General features: G+C 37.5%; 1 long non-coding RNA gene across 1 annotated transcript; it reads left to right on the forward strand.

Moving 5' to 3' along the window:
• The first annotated feature begins 4,629 nt into the window (after positions 1-4,629).
• On the forward strand, positions 4,630-5,274 carry LOC133780679 (uncharacterized). Its single transcript, XR_009869506.1, has 2 exons — positions 4,630-4,911; positions 5,014-5,274. It is a non-coding gene; the product is annotated as an uncharacterized LOC133780679 (long non-coding RNA).
• Positions 5,275-5,928: the final 654 nt, after the last annotated feature.

The following is a 5,928-nucleotide window of genomic DNA, read 5'->3' on the forward strand; positions in this document are numbered from 1 at the left end:
CAGTAAAACTTTGGAAATGAACAATAGAGGGGGTCAGTATCTTTGATGGACTAGAGACTATATGTTAGTCTTTTCAGATGGATCATTGAACCTGTTGGGCTACACAGATTCAGATTTTAGATTGATGTTGATGACAAGAAGTCTACTTCTTAAAAAGGTGTTTACTATTCGGGGTGGAGCTATGATTTGGAGAAGTAAAAGGTTGTCTACCATATCAGTAGCTGTGATTTGGAGAAGTGTTAGGCTATCTGTCGTTTCGGAATCCACTTTGGAGGCTGAGTACATAACTGCGTCTATGCGGCTAAGGAAATAGTCTGGCTGAGGAAATTCTATACGGATCTTGGTGTTATTCCATAAATGGATAAACCACTCATTTTGTCTAGTGACAGTAATGAGGCAATGGAAATTTCGAAAGAACCTCGAAACTAGAAAGGAGCAAAGCATATAGAGAGAAAGTACCACATTATCGAGGATGTGTGACGAAGACGTGATGTGAAGGTTATGAAGATAGTATTGGAAGGCAATCTTTCATATCCATTTACAAAGATATAAGCAGAGAGCATAATTGTGAAGCATGTCGAATGCATGCTTTTGAGAATCATGTCCCATTTGTTTTAAAAGGGTAAATGGGAGTTTGTTGGGTTTTATGCCCTTATAAAACCATGTCGAACATGTAACACGATTTCATATTGTCAATAAAAGTATTAGAAATCATTTAGTTTGACAACGGTATTGCTTGCTTGTTTTATTACATGATTATTGAAATAATACAAACAATTATAAAATCCCGAACATATGGATAGTTACAATTATAGTGACTGGGTCACAGTGGATTATAGTTGTAATTATATGTTTAAAAGAACCAGCCCTATGATTAGATCAGTGCATTGGATTTTCACTAATTAGGAAATCTACGATATGATCTACTGAAGATTAGATGTATTTTGTTACACCCAGATTTTGAGATTTGAGGTTGTGACCTCGAAAGCTGGATTTGTCAGGTGTGAGCTCACGATAGCTAAAATACATGTTCGTAATCTAGACGCCAAATCCCCAAAATAGGTGGCAACCTCAAAGATAGGTAGCCTCGAAGTCCTTATAAGCTCGAAAGAAAGAACATCAGAGTACGTCCATTGTCTGGTGGCCTCGGATCAAGTGGTTCGAGCTTGGCATGGGTGTGAGCTCGAAATAAGGTGGCTTCGGTGATATTTACCCACTTCGAGCTAGTCTTGGGGAATGTAATATAACTCGTAATTTACTCAGAGACCTAGACTGGCATGATGCTGATCGCTGGTCTCGAACGACTTAATGGGTCACCTGAGGAGACGCAGTCCATGCATTCAAGAGATATTTATTGTTGTAACTTCCCTACAATAAAGGGATATTAACTAGTCGGTTATACGCCCCCTGGTCTTCAGGGGACGTTTCCTTGTATATAGGAGTTACAAACTTTAAAGTCATCAAATTTATTGATGAACAGAATAACTTCCCAAGACGTGTGGGATTGTATTCTATTATCTCCTTTATAAATAGAGAAGTCATGTACCATTGTAAAGGACCGAAATTTTGTGATCTTGAGAGAATCTCTGGAGAATTTATCCCTGAAGAATTTCCAGAAATTTCATAAGTTCTAATAAAAAAGACTTGTGGACTAGGCAGAGTTAACTACTGAACCACGTAAAAAAATTTCATTGTTCTACTGTGTTATTCTTGCCATAGTTTTTACTGTTTACGTGCTCTACATTTTAAGTTTACGAAAAACGGCGTCAACATATTTTATTACATCGAACTAGGACTGATATTGATCATTGATAGATAAATAAGTATCGTTGTTATCGAATCTAACCAATGTCACAACGTTGACCATAAGTTAAGTCGATCTTAATTCTAAGTGATAATATTCTGCTAATTATATTATTTAAATCTTTTGACTTGTTCGTTACCAGCTTACCCTACGGTCTAGCCCATACTTACATCTTGGAGATTTAGTAGTGTAATTGAGTGGGAATATTACTCATGGCTGTGAATTCTACAACTTCTGTATGAGAAGTGAAAAGATGATTTCTTTAATTGCATTGTTCAAAAGGTTAAATGATTGAGATCCCATTTCTGTGATTAAGTTCACGGAAATATCATTTATAAAGGAACTTAGTGGGATTGAAGGATAAAATACTTATGAGGGTTAAAACGGTAATTTGCACCCAACTTGTTAGTAAGTCATCAATAGATGATTGACTGACGATAATGGTTATAACAATGGATAACGTATTTATGAGTTGGAAAATACGTTCTGTGAATTCAAAAGTCCAATTCTGAGTCTATATTGGAGTCACGAGGAAATTAATAAGGTAGTGAAATTATTCGTAAATAAATTCACGGTAATTTATCGGAGCTTGATTTAAAGGATCCATGGTCCCCGCATCACCTTCGAGTAAATCATCTAGAATGTCTCAATTAATTGATTTAATTATCAATTAGGATTTTTAAAGTTGACTAGGTCAATTTTGGAAATTTTACAGAGATGTGAGATTTAGAGAATAAAAGAGAATCTTTGGGTAAATTTATTAATATTGATAAATTGATGTCAATATAAATAAATAATATTAAATCAAGTTTCAAATTATAATTAGTTAATTTGAATAAGGATTTAATTAATTAATTAAAAAAATAAATAAAAGGTTTTGAATTTAGGCCAAATTGGGATTTTAATTCAAAACAAAGACATTGAGCCCATGCTCATTTGTGGGAGCCTAAGGCTTTTATGATTTTATTTATTATTTTAATTAATATAAATTTAAATTTAAAATTGAATAAATCCCATTAAGTTGCCTATATAAGGAATATAATATCTGGTGTATTCATAAGGAAGTCAGTCTCAGTTGATTCATTGGGTAAGTGAAAACCTAGAAAATTTAATAATTTCTTAGCCACTATCTCTTCTTCTCTTCTAGATCTCTATCTCATGTATTGAGAACCAACCCACACTAGTTCTATGTTGATCAAAGGCTTGGTGAGGAAGACTGTGTTGCTGATCATCCAGTTCAATCTCTTGATAATACTCTGTTACAGAAAGGAGTCATGGGTTTGAGAGATTGAAGGAATGATGTAACGACCCAAATTCACTAATAAGGCTTAAGGGCCTTGATTAGTGTGCCAGGAGGGCATTACTGGAATAATTGTGATTTAATGAGTTATTATATGTTTAATGATGCTTATATGATAATTGATTATATTATGTGGTAATATGATATGTGATATATGCGAGAACCACATTATGATGTGGATAAATCTGCAGCTGGAGACTCGAGACGATCCTAGGGCTAGATAGCGGGAAAAGTCACAACGGGGTATTATAATTGACTTTGGGCAAGTCAGGGGTATTTTAGGTATCAGGTAGTGATTTAGACTATCTGGTGATGAAAATAAATAATTGGAGATATATTTGAGGTTAGGGTGTCTTGGCAGGAATATTGGGGGATTTTACCATTTCGGCCTCGGGGACGGTTTCGGTACCCCGAGCCTTGGGATTAACTTAATGGATAAGTTAGACTTAAGGAAGCCTTTAGAAGAAAAACACAAACCGACTAAGCATTTTCTCTCAGCTCACTTACACGCTCAAAGGAAACCAAGGAGAGAAAAACACAGAAAACTTAAGGGAGAAGCAAGTTGGAATTCTGAGATTTGTAGAGTGGATTTGGGAGTCTAGCTCAGGGGTTTAATCAAGGAACTGGAGCAAGATTTAAGGTAAGCATCTAACTCTATTTTTTATGGTTGAATTATGAGTTTTAGCTGGGTTTTGGTTAAGTGCTGAAGCAAGTTTAGTTGTGATGATCTAAGGCAGAATTAGGAAGGGAACTTGGGGACCTAGCTTGGCCACAGCTTGGTGAAATGATTCTACAGCAAAGGTGAGTTCTAACTCCAAGTTTAGAGGTTCTAGATTGTGTTTGAGTGGCTAGTTTGGGTGTTTGTAGCACTTGGGTTTTAGAAATGGAAATGAGAGGATTAGAGTGTGATAGACTGTGTTTTCTTGGGAATTATGTTGCTTAGATCATGTTAAAGAAATTGGGAGTTAATTGGTTTTATGTTGGGGGCTTTGGGATATCTTAAGGTGAGGTTTAGAGATTGAAAATGGTGGTTTTTTCTGGGTTCGAAGGGTCGGGCCGCGGCATAGTTCTTGGTGAGCCGCGACCCTTCAAGGTTGTTGCATGCTGAGGAAGGAGGGCGGGCCGCGGCATGGTCCAAGCAATGCCGCGGCCCTTACCTAATTTTGTGCCTTGGATGGCTCTGTTTGGGGGCCATGCCGCGGCATGGGTGGCCTATGCCGCGACACTTATGGGATTTTGGATTTTAAGATTTTAGGCTTGGGAATTTAACCTAGGGTGCTCGGGGTTGAGTCTTTTACCATATTTGGTGAAGTTCAATGTTCCGAGTACTAGAACTTGGCTTGAAAGCCTATTTAAGGTTGTTAATGGTGTCTTTCTTCATGGTTGTGACTAGGTGTTAAGCTAGGGCTCGAGGATCGGATCGCGCTCAAGGAGTATCGCCCGTAACTAACTCATCTGAAAGCTAAAGGTAAGAAAACTGCACCTGGTTGATTATATGAGACGGGACTAAGGGCTCCCTATTGTAAAAGCTTGAAAGGATGGTATTATGCCATGCAAGCCAGTTAGTGAACCAACGGGCTAAGGGTGCCAAGGGTCTCACTAGCGTACAGGGCGCGGCTCGGCCACTGGTAGCCGAGGACAGCTTATTATGCACTGAGCTTGGTTTAAGCGGGCCAGAGTCAGTGGGTTAAACAGAGGGCGTGGCCTAAGTCGTCGGCCCTGATTATTATGTGATATGAGCAGTATATGTGGTAGAATGTATCTTGTATTGGATTGTATATGCTGATTATCTGTTGTGGACTATCTAGTGAGTATACGTGCATATTGAGTTATTTGTCTGTTATTATTGTTTGAGTTATCTGTGATGTTTTCTTGCTGGGCCTTGGCTCACGGGTGCTACGTGGTGCAGGTAAAGGCAAGGGCAAGTTAGATCAGCCCTGACTGGAGAGCTCGGCGAGCGGAATGTACATAGCCAGGTGCTCGGCCGCCACGGTTGAGGTCTAGGCAAGGACATGGAACCTAAAGACTGTCTGTTTTGCCTTAGTATGGCTAGTGGATACTTATGTACTTTTGGAAGTCTGTAAACTTATTTTAACTTTGTGTTTATGGGATCCCTTGTTTATTACAGTTTAAATATATGAAATGAGTCTTTTAAGACTGAAACCTTTTTAACCATAGATCTTACATGTCTAGTGACACGTTTTCAAATCAATGACTTGACTAGCGAGTCCTGCACCTTTATAAGTACATAGTACTGTAGCGGTCTTGGCTATCCAGGGCGTTACAAATGAGTTGTTCTAGTTCCGTTGCATAATGTATGCTTTTACTTTACTCTGTATTTATATCAATTTCATAGGATCATGTTCTAGGACTTTTCATGTGTTGTTTGATAATATGTAAATTGCATGAAAATAAATAAAGATCCTGGAATAAGTATTTCCTACATGTAAGACATATGTATGTGTGTGTGAGTACAAATATGCTCTTTTTATTTTTATTGTTTAAATATGCTCCTTAGTCGGTATGAACACGAAGTTCAAATGCTTGTGTGTGACACAAACAAAGATGATCCATTGACATATAAATATGCAATAAAATATTTTGAAAAAAAATGGAAAAATGCCATGAACTTGGAAATGGAATTGATTTATTCCAATTTTTTCCGGACATTTGAAGATCTTCCTGAAAATGTTCGACCTATTTGTTGTAAATGGATATTCAAGAAGAAAACTTGAGCGGACGGGAAAGTGGAAACTTTCCATGCTAGGCTTGTAGCCAAGGGCTATACTTAGTGACAAGGAGTTGATTATGAATAAACCTTTTC

Source organism: Humulus lupulus, chromosome 5 (assembly GCF_963169125.1).
Source record: "Humulus lupulus chromosome 5, drHumLupu1.1, whole genome shotgun sequence".
Lineage (NCBI taxonomy): Eukaryota > Viridiplantae > Streptophyta > Magnoliopsida > Rosales > Cannabaceae > Humulus > Humulus lupulus.